General features: G+C 40.6%; 1 pseudogene; it reads right to left on the reverse strand.

Annotated features, from left to right (window-relative positions):
- Positions 1 to 10,559: 10,559 nt before the first annotated feature.
- LOC125282145 (notch homolog 2 N-terminal-like protein A) overlaps positions 10,560 to 15,450 on the reverse strand; it is a 71,621-nt pseudogene continuing 66,730 nt past the window's right edge.

Here is a 15,450-nt window from a genome sequence, read left to right on the forward strand (position 1 = left end):
TACCATTGAAGCCCATCACTGCTTCCATCCTCAGCCCCAGGCAACCACTGGCATCATAGGTGGGCTTGCATTTTTAACAACTTTATGTAAATGGAACTCTTTCATGCCTACATTCCTTTGTGCAGCCTAAGGATTCGAAAATCAACCCCTATTACTACATGGATCACCACTTCAGTCTTTTTCATTGGTAGTAGTCTTCCTCTGTATGGATATATTCTGTCTGTACCTTCACCTATTAATGGACATCTATGTCGTTTCCAGGGTTTAGCCATTGTGAATAAAGCTGTGAGGAATATTCGTGTGCATTTGTTGTGTGGACATATTGTGTAAATACTTAGGAGAGGAATGGCTGTTCATGTGATTGGTAAATGTCTATCTGTGGTTCGGCTTTTCTAAGTGGCTGGACCATTTTTCATTCCCACAAGTGTAAGAAACTTCTAGGTACTTTACATTCTCACCACATATGTTTAGAGCCTTCGTAATTTTAGACACGGGGATGGATGTGTAATGGTACCTCACTGTCTTACTCATTTATCTTCCTGATGACTGAGTGTGCTGTGCAAAACTGACCTCTGTGCTACACGGCCAAAATATAAGACGAAGACAGAGTTTGGAAAAATGAGGAACAACAGCTTCATTGCTGTCCCGGGCAAAGGAGGCTACAGAAGGCTAAGGCCCTCATAAACTGGGAGCCTCATGGAACACTACATCAAAAACTAAGGATATACTGTATGGTGACTAACATAATAAAAAATCATTATTTAAAACAACAACAACAAAAACAAAAACAAACTGTTAGCCTAGTCCCCTTGGAGGAAGGGGCAGAGGGGGGGTTTATAGGGTAATATAGGATCTAGCCAGTTTTGACAGAAATGTTGTGGGTGCTGGCAGCTCCTTCATCATGTCTTTCGGGTGGTACCAGGTTCCTGAAACAAAAGGCTAAGAAAGGAGGAGCAGAGGTTTGCAGAAGAGAAGAAAAAGGCTACCTAGTTCACAATTGAGCCTTGCAGAGACATTAATGCAGCCATTTTGATTTTTGTTCAACTTTATGCTTTTAAGTGGTTTAAGTGGAGCATCTTTTCAAGTGCTTTTTGGCCATTTGTGTATCTTCTTTGGTGAATCATTTCTTCTTCAAGTCTTTTGACCAGTTCTCTTATTGCTTTGTCTTATCGGACACAATATGTGTCAGAACATTACACTGAAAATAGAAACAGAAGGAAAACTACCAAACTCATTCTATGAGGCCAGTATTATCTTGATCCCCAAACCAAGCAAAGACCCCATCAAAAAGGAGAATTATAGACCGATATCCCTGACGAATATGGACACCAACATTCTCAACAAGATCCTAGCTAATAGGATCCAACAATACATTAAAAGGATTATCCATCATGAACAAGTGGGAATCATCCCTGGGATGCAAGGGTGGTTCAACATTCGCAAATCGATCAGTGTGATAGATCGTATCAACAAGAAAAGAGTCAAGAACCGTATGATCCTCTCAATTGATGCAGAAAAAGCATTTGACAAAATACAGCATCCTTTTCTGATTAAAACCCTTCAGAGTGTAGGGATAGAGGGTACATTCCTCAATCTCATGAAAACTATCTATGAAAAGCCTACAGCAAATATCATTCTCAATGGGGAAAAGCTGGAAGCCTTTCCCTTAAGATCAGGAACACGACAAGGATGCCCACTCTCGCCACTATTATTCAACATAGTACTAGAAGTCCTTGCAACAGCAATCAGACAACAAAAAGGGATCAAAGGTATCCAAACTGGCAAAGAAGAAGTCAAAATGTCTCTCTTCGCAGATGACATGATACTCTATATGGAAAACCGAAAAGAATACACTCCCAAACTATTAGAAGTTATAGAGCAATTCAGTAATGTGACGAGATACAAAATCAATGCTCAGAAATCAGTTGCATTTCTACGCACAGACAATGAGACTGAAAAAAGAGAAATTAGGGAATCCATCCCATTTACAATAGCACCAAAAACCATACGTTACCTTGGAATTAACTTAACCGAGACGTAAAGGATCTATATTCTAGAAACTACATATCACTCTTGAAAGACATTGAGGAAGACACAAAAAGATGGAAAAATATTCCATGCTCATGGATTGGAAGAATTAACATAGTTAAAATGTCCATGCTACCCAGAGCAATCTACACTTTCAATGCTATCCCGATCAAAATACCGATGACATTTTTCAAGGAACTGGAACAAATAGTCCTTAAATTTGTGTGGAACCGGAAAAGGCTCAGAATCTCCAAGGAACTGTTGAAAAGGAAAAACAAAGCTGGGGGCATCACAATGGCGGATTTCGAGCTGTACTACAAAGCTGTGATCACAAAGACAGCATGGTACTGGCACAAAAACAGACACATAAACCAATGGAACAGAATGGAGAACCCAGAAATGGACCCTCGGCTCTCTGGGCAACTAATCTTTAATAAAGCAGGAAAAAACATCCGGTGGGAAAAAGACGGTCTCTTCAATAAATCGTGCTGGGAAAATTGGACAGCTACATGCAAAAGAATGAAACTTGACCACTCTCTCACACCATACACAAAGATAAACTCCAAATGGATGAAAGACCTCGATGTGAGACATGAATCCATCAAAATCCTAGAGGAGAACATAGGCAGCAACCTCTACAACATCGGCCAAAGCAACCTTTTTCATGACACATCTCCCAAGGCAAGAGAAACAAAAGATAAAATGAACTTGTAGGACTTCATCAAGATAAAAAGCTCCTGCACAGCAAAGGAAACAGTCAAAAAAAACTAAGAGGCAGCCCACGGAATGGGAGAAGATATTTGCAAATGATGCTACAAATAAAAGACTGGTATCCAAGATCTACAAAGAACTTCTCAAACTCAATACACGAGAAACAAATAAACAAATCATAAAATGGGCAGAAGATATGAACAGACACTTTTCCAATGAAGACATACAAATGGCTAACAGACACATGAAAAAATGTTCAAAATCATTAGCTATCAGGGAAATTCAAATCAAAACCACACTGAGATACCACCTTACGCCAGCTAGAATGGCAAAAATTGACAAGGCAAGAAACAAGAATTGCTGGAGAAGATGTGGAGAAAGGGGATCCCTCCTACATTGTTGGTGAGAATGCAAGTTGGTACAGCCACTCTGGAAAACAGTGTGGAGGAGGTCCCTTAAAAAGTTAAAAATTGAGCTACCCTATGACCCAGCCATTGCACTACTGGGTATTTACCCCAAAGATACAGACGTAGTGAAGAGAAGGGCCATATGCACCCCAATGTTCATAGCAGCATTGTCCACAACAACTAAATCGTGGAAGGAGCCGAGATGCCCTTCAACAGATGACTGGATTAAGAAGTTGTGGTCCAAGTATACAATGGAATATTACTCAGCTATCAGAAAGAACGAGTTCTCAACATTTGCTGCAACATGGACGGGACTGGAGGAGATAATGCTAAGTGAAATACATCAAGCAGAGAAAGACAATTATCATATGATTTCTCTCATCTATGAAACATAAGAACTAGGAAGATCGGTAGGGGAAGAAAGGGATAAAGAAAGGGGGGGTAATCAGAAGGGGGAATGAAGCATGAGAGACTATGGACTCTGAGAAACAAACTGAGGGCTTCAGAGGGGAGGGGAGTGGGGGAATGGGATAGGCTGGGGATGGGTAGTAAGAAGGGCACGTATTGCATGGTGCACTGGGTGTTATACGCAACTAATGAATCATCGAACTTTACATCAGAAACCAGGGATGTGCTGTATGGTGACTAACATAAGAAAAAAACATTAAAATAAAAAAAATGTGGTGAGCACTGAGTAATGCATGGGATTGTTGAACCAATGTTTACACCTGAAACTAATATAACATTGTATGTTAATCATACTTCAATTTTTAGAAAGTAGGCGAAAATGTGGTAAATCTACAATGGAATATTATTCAGCCATGAAAGGAGTGAAGCACTGATACCTCCTATAACATGAACGAACTTTGAAAACATTAGGTGAAAGAAGCCAATCACAAATGATCACATATGTTTCCATTTATATGAAATGTCCAGAACAGGCAAATCTATAGAGACAGAAAGTAGATTAGTAGTTCCCTGGTGCTGGGGGAGAATTAGGGACCAAGGTAATGTAACTACTGATGGTACAGGGTTTTTTCTGGAGTGATAAAAATGTTCTAAAATTGATTGTGGTAATGGTTACACATATCTGTGAATACACTGAAAACCCCTGAATTGTACACTTCCAAGAGCAAATTATATGGTATGCAAATTGTATCTCAATAAACCTATTACATTAGGGGGGAATACACTTAAAACAATGCCTGATGCATAATAAGTGATCTATACATATTAGCTAATACTATTACATATGAGTAGAATCCAAACAGCCCTTAGAAATTATCTACTCTAATCCCTTCATGTTAAAGATGAAGAAGTTGAGGGCCATATGGCTGACTTATCAAGTTTATATGGCTAGTAGGTAGGAGTCAGTACTGAACCAGTTTTAATCACTATGCTGTCTGGGACCCCAGAGTTCCCTAGCAAAAATCTGCAAAACTAACCTAAGGATAAAATCTCCCATGTCTGAGAAAACTCAGGCCAAATCAGTTCTCCTCCAGAGTTAAGACAGGAGTTATGCTTTAAAAATAGAGATCCAGACCTCTTTTTGGAAATAGCTAGTAAATTCTTGTAAGAAAGTCCGCCCAAGGAGGGGAGGTGGTGGTAAGGGTTATATGAATAAGTTACAGTGCAGTCACTTCTTAAAAATGTATTTTAAGGTTCTAGGGGAAAGGGAAACAGACAAGTCTCCAGACCTGTGGGTGGGATGGGTATAGCAGGCTTACAAAGAGGCTCACATGATCATACTAAAAGGTCTACTGCTTAAAGCCAATTCACATCCTTAAAAGGCCAAAAGGAGAGAAATTAAACTTAGAAGGAACATTTTAAGACCGTGCTGTTATAAAACCATGGCCCACGTAACTGATAAATGATGACCGTGAGGGTGGGGAGCAGAAAAGAATCTTTTGAACTTGTCATCCCACACAGAGAACAGTATCTCTCAAGAAAGCATCCACATCTTTCCATTTTCATACACCGGGATGTGTGAGGATGGAAAGCCTTATGGAGAGACACAAAGAAGAGAGCAGACAGAGGAAGATAAGATAACACAACTAGGATTCTCTTAAAGCTTTTTTTTTTTTTAAGATTTATTTATTTATTTATTTGACAGAGATAGAGACAGCCAGCAAGAGAGGGAACACAGCAGGCAGAGTGGGAGAGGAAGAAGCAGGCTCCCAGGGGAGGAGCCTGATGTGGGGCTTGATCCCAGAACGCCGGGATCACGCCCTGAGCCAAAGGCAGACACCTAACGACTGCGCCACCCAGGCGCCCCACAACTAGGATTCTCTAGGCTAAAAGTCCTCCGGAAGAGCTTTAGTCCACAGCGATGAAAGAGTGAGGGAAAAAACAGGAATGTCTGAAACTGGACAAAGGCAAAAAAAGCTACAAGTCTACTTTCTCCTCCAAGCCCCCAAGAAGAAATCTGTCACAAAAGCAAACCGCTCCCATATCTGTCCAGTTGGTTTTCTTGGCCAACATCTTCCATTCTCCAAATGGGCCCAGATGAGCTTGCTGACCTCATGACTGGCCCATGTATCCCTGGGCCCTACCACCCACCTAGGCTGCTGCTCCTACATGCCTCTCTTGATATCTCCCTAATGATCTCCACTCTTCTGAATTCATCACCGAAAAAGTAAAAGAAATAAATAAGGTGAATCAAAAGAAAGAAATTCGGTATATATATTTAAATTATGGAATACAATAATTCTCTTTTCTATCACATTCAATTCATTCATTTGTCAGATATTCACTGGGTCTAAATTTTGTGCCACACACTAAGTTGGTACTGGGAGGAAGAGTTAAAATGAGAGCGTCTACTGGGAAAGATGAACAAATAAACAATCAGTTTGATACGTGCTGTGCTAGAGGTATACAAGTTACCAAAAGACCTTGGGGAAAGTCTCCAATCCCCATGGGGATTGGGAACATAGAAGGCATTTCAGTGAAAGAGGTGCCTTTGACACATCATAAAGAATAAGCTCTAGGGGCACGTGGGTGGCTCAGTCAGGTGAGCATCCAACTGTTGATTTTGGCTCAGGTCATGATCTCAGGGTCGTGGCATGGAGCCCCGTATCAGGCTCTGTGCTCCGGGTGGAGTCAGCTGGAGATTCTCTCTCTTTCTCTCTCTCCCTTTGCCCCTCCCCAACTCATACTCTCTAAATAAATAAATAAATAAAATCTTTTTTAAAAAAAAGAATAATTTCTATATAAAAAGGCAAGGTGGGCAGGGGAAGGTGACAGAAAGCTAAGGAGATAGCATTGTCCAAACTACTGAGCATAGGAGAATTGGAAAGACTTCCAGGAACATCAACTAAAACTGGCACTAAAATAATGCACCCTGGAAAGTGGTATGATCATTTCTGCCGCAGCTCCAGAGAAATCTGCCAAAGTATGACTAGGATAATACCCAAGAGAAAGTTACATGCCCCTGCATATGAGAATACAAAAGGGAATTATTTCTAACAGTTTTTAAGCTCAGACACAAAAGCCACAAAATGGGCTTAAGCTTTATTTTAATGATATGGGGGTATCACGTATAATCAGCCTGTAAAGTACAGAGGTAGTTCACGAAGAATAAGCCTCCATTGTTTGGAGAGGACAGATCAGACAGCTTCTTAGGAAATTTTTTAAAAATCATAAAGGAATAGACAGGTATAGCAGAGAAAGAAAAGTAAAGTACATTGAGGACTGGCCAACCCAAATGCGAACTCACAAGGCACAGCCAACAGATCCAAACAATCTACTGTTCTCTGACCATCTGTGCTACTTTTTAAAATACTCACAAACACAAAAACAGCCTAATTCATTCTCTCCCCACTATTTGGCCCTAACCCAAAAATACTGGGAATTGATGATCCAATAATTTATTTTCTATGTTGCTCTTACATTAAAATTATTCGGGCTGAGTGTCCCTCTTCAGGGCTTCTGCTAAAGACTTATTTAATGGTAGCCCGCAAAGGATCTGGATTATTAACAGCTGATCATCCAAGGAGAAAATGAAATATGGTTCCTTGGTTTGATTCGATTAGTTCCCTCTTGAATATATTCCTTTTTTCTTCCCTCAGTGGAGAAACACTTCTTTCTCTGTTACACAAGATGAGTCACTTTTGCAGTTTTTATTCCCTCTCCATGAGTCTTACGGTAATACTCAAATACTACACTCATATTACTCAACCATAAAAAAAAGAGATCTTGCCATTTGTGACAACATGGATGGACCTAGAGGGTAAAAGAAATAAGTCAGACAGAGAAAGACAAATACCATATCATTTCACTTATATGTGGAATCTAAAAAACAAAACAGACTCTTAAATATAGAGAACAAACCAGTAGTTGCCAGAAAGGAGGTAGGGGTGGGAAGATGGGCAAAAGAAGCAAAAGGGATAAAGAGGGACAAACTTCCAGTAATAAAATAAATACATCACGGAGGTGAAAAGAACAGCAGAGGGAATATAGTCTGTAATATCGTAATAGTGTTGTATGGAGACAGTGACTACACTTACTGTGGTGAGCACTGCATAATGTATAAACTTGTCGAAACACTATGTTGTACACCGGAAACTAATATAACATTGTATGTCAACTATACTTCAAAAATAAAAATTTAAAAATCAACTGACAGTAACTATAGTGTCCTTTGCAGGAAAACAAGTATAACGTGACCATTTGAATAGTCACTAACTTATGTGTGGTTCACTGACTTTCAGAGTTGAAAAGGACTCTGAAATTCTTATCCAGTACCAGAGTACACAAGAACTAAAGGAGAAGCCACACTAAGTCTAGGAAGTATGGTACCAGGAAGAAAAGGAGAAGACCAAAATTACATTCTCAATACTATGATATTACACTAAACTCACTTGGTTGATAAATATTTGTGTGCCTCTTATGAACTTGGCACTGTTTTGGGGTGCTTGGGATACATCACTAAACAAAAACAAAGATTCTAGCTTTCACTCTGAAGAGGGGAAGGGGCGGCAGAATTTGGAAAAGACAGACAATAAACAATAGACATAATGAAGTATATTATATAGTGCAAATTATATACTAAGCAGATGATAAGTGTTACAGAAAAAGAAAAGAAAAAGTAGACCAGGGCCAATAATTAAGGGGGGAGGGAGATGGTTACTATTTGAAATAGGGTGATGAGGGTAGGCCTCAATTAAAAGTGCAACGACTTGAAATGTGGCAGGAAGCACACATGGAAGTTGCTCAATACCATAACAAGCCTTTGTCCCTCCTGCTGACTTGGTTTCTCCATTTTTAGAACTGAAACAATGATTCTCTTCAAATAAGGGTGTTATTTACATGGAGATAGTGATTATTACTTTAAGTAACATTTTAGTCTCTTGAATAGTGTGCAGCACAATGGAAGGAGGGGCAAGGAGAATGGTATTGCATTATGAAAAGGACTTTCTCAGAAAAAATAATCTCCAGGCACTATTTCCCTATATGGAAATAAAGTTAATACTTTCCAAACTCCACCTGGGACATAAAAACAATGAGCATAAAATCTTACAAACTGTGTAAATACATACTGCATCGTCTATTGTTTTGAATTCTCTTTAAATTTCTTTGTATACATTGTCTAAGCTGATGTCATCTGTTTTAGATCATGCGACCCCAAAAGGCAAGAACTAGTCTACTTAAGTATCTTAAATGTCTGCATGGTGCCATACATAGGCTGATAGGTAACAAAGAGTATTTGATCATAATTAGAAGTATCTCCTACTTTTTTTTTTAATCCAAACATGTCAAAGCATTTAACAAAAAGTGTCACACATTTTCAAAGTACCTTCAGGGATAGACAAGCAGTGCATTACGATGCAGTAAGACGTAGAGGCTTTAGAAATAACGTCTCTGGTTTTCAGGCCTCAGCCTAACCACATGTTAGCTGTGCAACTTTGGGTAAAACTTAACATCTCCAAACTTGAACTATGGGTAAATCACTTAACATTTCCAAACTTGAGCTATTTCACCTGGGAAAACTAGAAAAATCATACCTTTCCCCAAGGTTTTTGTATAATTGAGCTAATGGAGGCAGAAGTACCTGGCACAGTGCCTAACTCATAAAAGGCATTGGATAAATGTTAGTTTTCTCTTTGCCAAATCTTCTCCCCCGCCCCACATCCCCATCCCGAACCCCAACACAGACACACACACACACACACACACACACACACACACAGGCCCACTTCATTAGTGAGTAAACAAATGTCTTGCTTTAAAGTACAAGCAGAGCGTAAAAGACAGCCAAGATCTCCTTACTTCATCCCACGAGCCCTGGCAGCCTCTCAGCTGTGGAATCCCTGGTTATTTCCTCTCTCAAGGAGGAGATACTATTCTGGTTTGACAGATCCTTTCCTGGACACACTCTCAGAATTCCCTAAGGTTCTTATCGTGGCTAATGGATAACAATGCAGAGACTATGGGAGTGAACAATCACTCTCTCTTAGCTAAAAACTTCCTTTATTGACTTCTCTGACTTCCCGTCAGTATTTCTCTGCCAAATCAACCTCTTGTTCTGGGCAACTATTAAAAATAATTTTCTTGAAATGAAAAAACACATTTAGCTTTCGATAATAAATCATGCTAATCTCAATTATTAGCCACTTAGACTATTAAGATCATTATAATACATGTAAAATTAAATTGTTTACATTTGTCTCCATCTTTAACCCTTAGCATATGGCCAACAAATATGGGAGTGAAGAAAGATATCTTTTAGTTATTTCTTCTACAAGATAATGTGGATGACAATAATACTCAGTCAATAAAATTCACTTAGTGTCTACAATGATAGCGTTACCTAGTCTTCATTGAAAGAGAAACCGAAAGCAATACAATTAATAGCTTGTTCTTGCGGCTTACAGTTAAATGGGATGAAGTTTTATTATGTGGCAGCATCCTGTATCACTCTTTTCCAAGCACATAGCACAGTGCCCAGAAAACAAGTGGCAGTCGATAAATTTTTACTGAATGAAATGAATTAATTACCATTGGGTTTTATACCAAGAACCAACATACGACCTTTAACCCCCAAAAGATAAAACACGCAGTCCCATTATATGTGAAACACATCCACGACACCAGAATCTAAGATTCTCATTTTCCGAAAGAGCAGCTAGAACAACTGCTTTCTGAGGCACTTCTGCTTACTTAGCACTTTATTCCCCCCTACAGTTTTCCTTCTTTTGTTTTTGAACTAAGGATATTTGTATAAAAACGAAATCTTTGGGGGCGCCTGGGTGGCACAGCGGTTGAGCGGTTGAGCATCTGCCTTCGGCTCAGGGCGTGATCCCGGCGTGCTGGGATCGAGCCCCACATCAGGCTCCTCTGCTGTGAGCCTGCTTCTTCCTCTCCCACTCCCCCTGCTTGTGTTCCCTCTCTCGCTGGCTGTCTCTGTCTCTGTCAAATAAATAAATAAAATCTTTAAAAAAAAAAATGGAATCTTTGTGGCTTAGTAATTCATCTGCTCCAGCTGCTTGTGTTCTGTTCCCAATCAAAATTCTCGGTTTTCAACCTCCTCATCATTTTTACAAGGGGTTAGCGAATTGGCTGGGCTTGCTCCTTTCTCCATCTCTACAGAATCCTGGGCCCCAAGCTCCCATGTATTGCTCTTTTCTTGACTTCTATCTTGTAGTTATGTCTGGATGTGACATACCTTATCTATCAGCATGCATCAAGAAGTACCCATTGAGTAACACAGCATTACCCCAGTTCCAAAATTCTCTAGCTTCAAGTCAGAGCAAGGTTACTCAAAGTCAGAGAGGGTACATGGAGAGGGCCAGGAGCCCAGGGAACGTTACAAAAGAGTACGAGGGTGCATTTAGGTAGGTAGGAAAATAATCTATTATTCCTTCAGAGGTGAAAGCATATAGGAAAGTTGATCACCTACTATTACTGTCAATTCAGTTTAAAGCACTTTACTAATCACACATATTTTTCAACAGCTAATTCTCATTGTGTTCCCTTCCATTCCATAGGCCTATCTGTCTCTTTCTCAGAGCTGTTTCTCTTATTTCTTGCTGTTCCTCCAAAAAGGACAATAAACAATTTCCTAGCCACTCATCATCATAAACTCTGACATGTTAAATTACCCCCTACTCAGTTTATGGACCCTATTAGCTCATAAAACTCTTCCCTCACCAGCAACCCACCCCACACAAAATCCTTATTTCCCCTTCTTCCTGCTCAGAAGGATATTTCCTAAAGGAGCAACTGAGCCACTCCCACCACCTTCCTTCTGCACTGAAGGTGTTTTCCCCCAACCCCAAGACACTAGGGGTTCTCCTTACCTGGAAGGCAGTTGCATTCAAACGTGAAGTCACCAGTCTGCCGGCAGGTGCCACCACTGACACAGGGGGAGGGTGCACAGGGCATGTAGGGGCTGTTACAGTGCTGGCCTGTGAAGCCTTGGGGGCACTGGCACTGATAGGAACCTGGTAGGTTGAGGCAGGTGCCACCATGCTGGCACTGTCCTGGAATGTCACACTCATTGACATAAGTCTCACACTTCTGTCCTGTGAAGCCTGTGAGGCATTTGCAGGAGAACTGGTTGGCCACAGTGGTATAGGTACTTCCATTTGCACAGGGATGAGACAGGCAGGCATCAGTCCACTGGCACAGCTTACCTATGGAAGGAGAACAGAACTCAGTGCTCCCCACTGAAGTGGGAGCCAGCCTCAGCCTCAACATTCCACGTCTCCCACCCATCCAACAGCTCTACTGTGTGGAGACTCCCTAAACTCACTGAACTTCACAGGAGGCCCAAATCAGAGCCTCCTCAAGATCACCTGATATAAGGGCGCCTGGGTAGCGCAGTGGTTAAGCATCTGCCTTCGGCTCAGGGCGTGATCCCAGCGTTCTGGGTTCAAGCACCACATCAGGCTCCTCCGCTAGGAGCCTGCTTCTTCCTCTCCCACTCCCCCTGCTGTGTTCCCTCTCTCGCTGGCTGTCTCTCTCTGTCAAATAAATAAATAAATTCTTTAAAAAAAAAAAAAAAAGATCACCTGATATTGTCACTCCCTGGCACCCTCGGGCAAATACAAAGACTTAGTGGAGCACATTGCAGGGACTGTAGGCTAGTCATATGAAGCCCATCCTTGCAGGATTCCAGCCATCCCTTCAGGGGCAAAGAAGGGTCTGGATCTCCCTACTGTCTCACACCTTGTCTTTGCATAAGCTGCGCCTCTCCTTGGAATGCCATCTTCCTTTTTGTTTACCTAATGAACTTCCACTTGACAACTCTACTCATAAGTTACCTTATTGCCCTTCTCAGCTCCCTAAATCATTCTCTCTCACACACATATCTGCACATGTATATACACAGCCCAAATTTGCTGTTTCCATTTATATCACCCATAACATGGGCATGCGCTGGATCCCTGTAGTACGCTCTCAAAGCATGTCTTCTGAGTGAATAAAATGCATTGATCTTTTCCACAATATACAATCACTAACAGACCTCTTATATGATAGAAACAAGTCAATGCTACTTTTATTTTCTTTAAACACAACCCACACACGTATTCTGGGAAACATTTTATTAATTGTGGTCTTGCTATAAATACTGCTTGATGTGTTTGAAGAGGATGAAGAATCTCTGGCTACTTATCTATGAAAAAAACTAGAAGCTGTTATGAGAATAAAGGTCTAGAAAGGTACGTCTTGTGGACTCTGAAGTAGGAAAATATAAGAGGAAGCCCGAAGACTCTGATGTGTTGGATCCTAAGGCACGTCTTTGAGGCAGAAAGACAGAGAAAAAAGAAAAATTCCCATGCTATTAGTAAATCTGGTATTCATATGGATTTTTGTTTTCATTAGCTTAAGCTTTTTGTTTTTACCTAAGATTACGAGAACCCCCTGAACTTGTTAGTATTCCAATTGGTTGTCTAGGTAAACATCCAAATATCTGACCCCCATAGAAAAACAAATGAAAGCCATGACAGCTTTTCTAAAAGGAAGAAGGAGGTGACACATGAGCACGCAGAAGTGTTCTCTATCAAGGAATGTCACATCAAAGGGGAAAGGTACATTAAAAATTTGGGCACAGCAGGGGCGCCTGTGTGGCTCAGTCAGTTAAGCATCTGCTTTCAGCTCAGGTCATGATCCTGAGGTCCTGGGATCAAGCCCCATGTCCAGCTCCCTGGTCAGCAGGGAGTCTGCTTCTCCCTCTGCCCCTTCCCCCACTTATGCGTGTGCACGCGAGCTCTCTCTCTCCCACTCTCAAATAAATAAATAAAATCTTAAAAAAAAAAAAAAACTGGGCACAGCACATGTATCTCAAGATGTTAAGCAGAGAGAAAAAGAAGGAACTAAAATTCTTCTTCCTATTTTTTCTTCATTCCTCTGAGAGGAACTTACCTACAATAGGGAAGAGATAAAAATGGTTCCTTCTGGCAACTGTGTATATAGAGTATTTGCCTACAACTGAAACAGAAAGGTCCCTGAACCTGTGCTACGTACAGGCACTAACTTCCCACCTCTGCTTCTTCAACTATGAGTGGAGATAAACCCAAGAAGGTCTGACTAGGTGGGGTATAAGGGCTACCACAAAACCAAAAGGGTAAACTTAACTGTTGTAATTCCTAAAGACAGACAAAAGTGGCAGATGTGTGAAAATAATCAGAGCCCTGCAAAACACCAAGAAGAGATCCTTTTAAGGGCAAAGGAAGAAGTTTTAATATGGAGATCATTTCAGAGTAACATCTTAATTATTAAGAAGACATTATTGCCATTTTCACTAGTCAGGATTAAAATGTTTTAAATGGCTATGCCTTCCCTTCGCCTGTGGAACAAAACAATTCAAAACTGACAATCACGAAAAAATTATTCTTTTAACCACCAAATCTCTTCAATGAATCACAATTCTGTCATGGTCGTGATGAAGATAATGGACCATTCTAACTATCCTCTACCACCACCAACATCTTTTAATGAAAAATCAATAAAACAAGTGTTCCAAACTAACCAATCCAGTCTAGTTTACTGAGTACATTTTTAATTTTTGTTCATCAGATTTACAGAATTGCTAGTGTAGCGGGCAACAAGATATTGAATGGTTCTGCTTTCCTCATCTAACTTAATAAACATCTATGGTTCATTTTGAATAAAGCTCAGACCCACCTTTGAAGAACTCACAATCTAGTCAGATGAGAGACATATAAAAAAATATTACAATAAAATGTGATACATAAGATAATAGAACATAGAGACTGCTTAAAGGAATCACACACAAAAAAGTCACTAAGACAGAATTTTAAATAACATTGGGCAATCACCAATTGTAGAAGAGGGCATTCCAGGCAAAGGGGTGTGCAACAGCATGGAGGCAACAGGAAATATGACATTTTCAGGAAATGATGAGAATGTTGGTGTGACTAGAGCTAGATGCTTGTGGGAAGTAAAGCTATAAAAAGATGTAAGGCCGAGACCATGACAGGCTATGGAAGCCATGTAAAAGGGTTTGCAGTCGACTCTACAGATGATAAAAAGTCATTAGACATTGTAAGCAGGTGAGTTTGTGAGATGACTGGCATCCACGATCAAAGATGTGGCAATGGGACAGATGAACAAGATGGGGAGAAAGTAACAGCAAGGAAACCAGTTAGGAAACAACTGCAGAAGCCCAGGTGAGGGCTGACCTGTCACCAACGTGGACAGGGTAGACCTCAACTGCAGAGCAGGAGAGGAAATGGAGAAGAGTAACAGGTGAGAGGTGCTTCAGGGGCTAGGTTAGGGGCCTGACTCTAAGTGGGGTAAGGGAGAAGGGGGATCTAGTTTGAAATACACGGACTATACATCACTACCACCCCATTTATATCAACATGTTGAATGTGAGGTACTTGTCAAGTTTCCAAGGATAATATGCAGCACATAGCTAGAAATATGAGCCTGAATGTAGGGTAGGGGGGGAGTGAAATGGATGACTAGAAGAGTCACCAGCAACTGATGAAGATAATGACAGCTGAAGCCACTGGAGATAGCTGGGGGAGCTGTGATAAGGCTCAAAAGAGGGCTCAAAACAGAGTTCCAAGGAACACAAAAATTTCATGGATGAGGACAAGGCAATGCAGAAGCTAAAGGAATAGTCAGAGTACAGAAAACCAGAAAACCAGGGCCCTGAATGTCTAGGGAGAGATTTCAAGCAGCAAGTAATCAATAGCACAGACAGCTTTTCTTCTAGGGATGGTGAAATAAAGTTCTGATCCCCAATCTTGACATATATACTTTAGGCAGTCAAATATTTCTGCCTTTCTCTTTCTCTCCTCTTAGAAATCTCAAAAGGAAGTTAAAGATAGTT

The sequence above is a fragment of the Ursus arctos genome, unplaced genomic scaffold (genome assembly GCF_023065955.2).
Source record: "Ursus arctos isolate Adak ecotype North America unplaced genomic scaffold, UrsArc2.0 scaffold_12, whole genome shotgun sequence".
Classification (NCBI taxonomy): Eukaryota; Metazoa; Chordata; class Mammalia; order Carnivora; family Ursidae; genus Ursus; species Ursus arctos.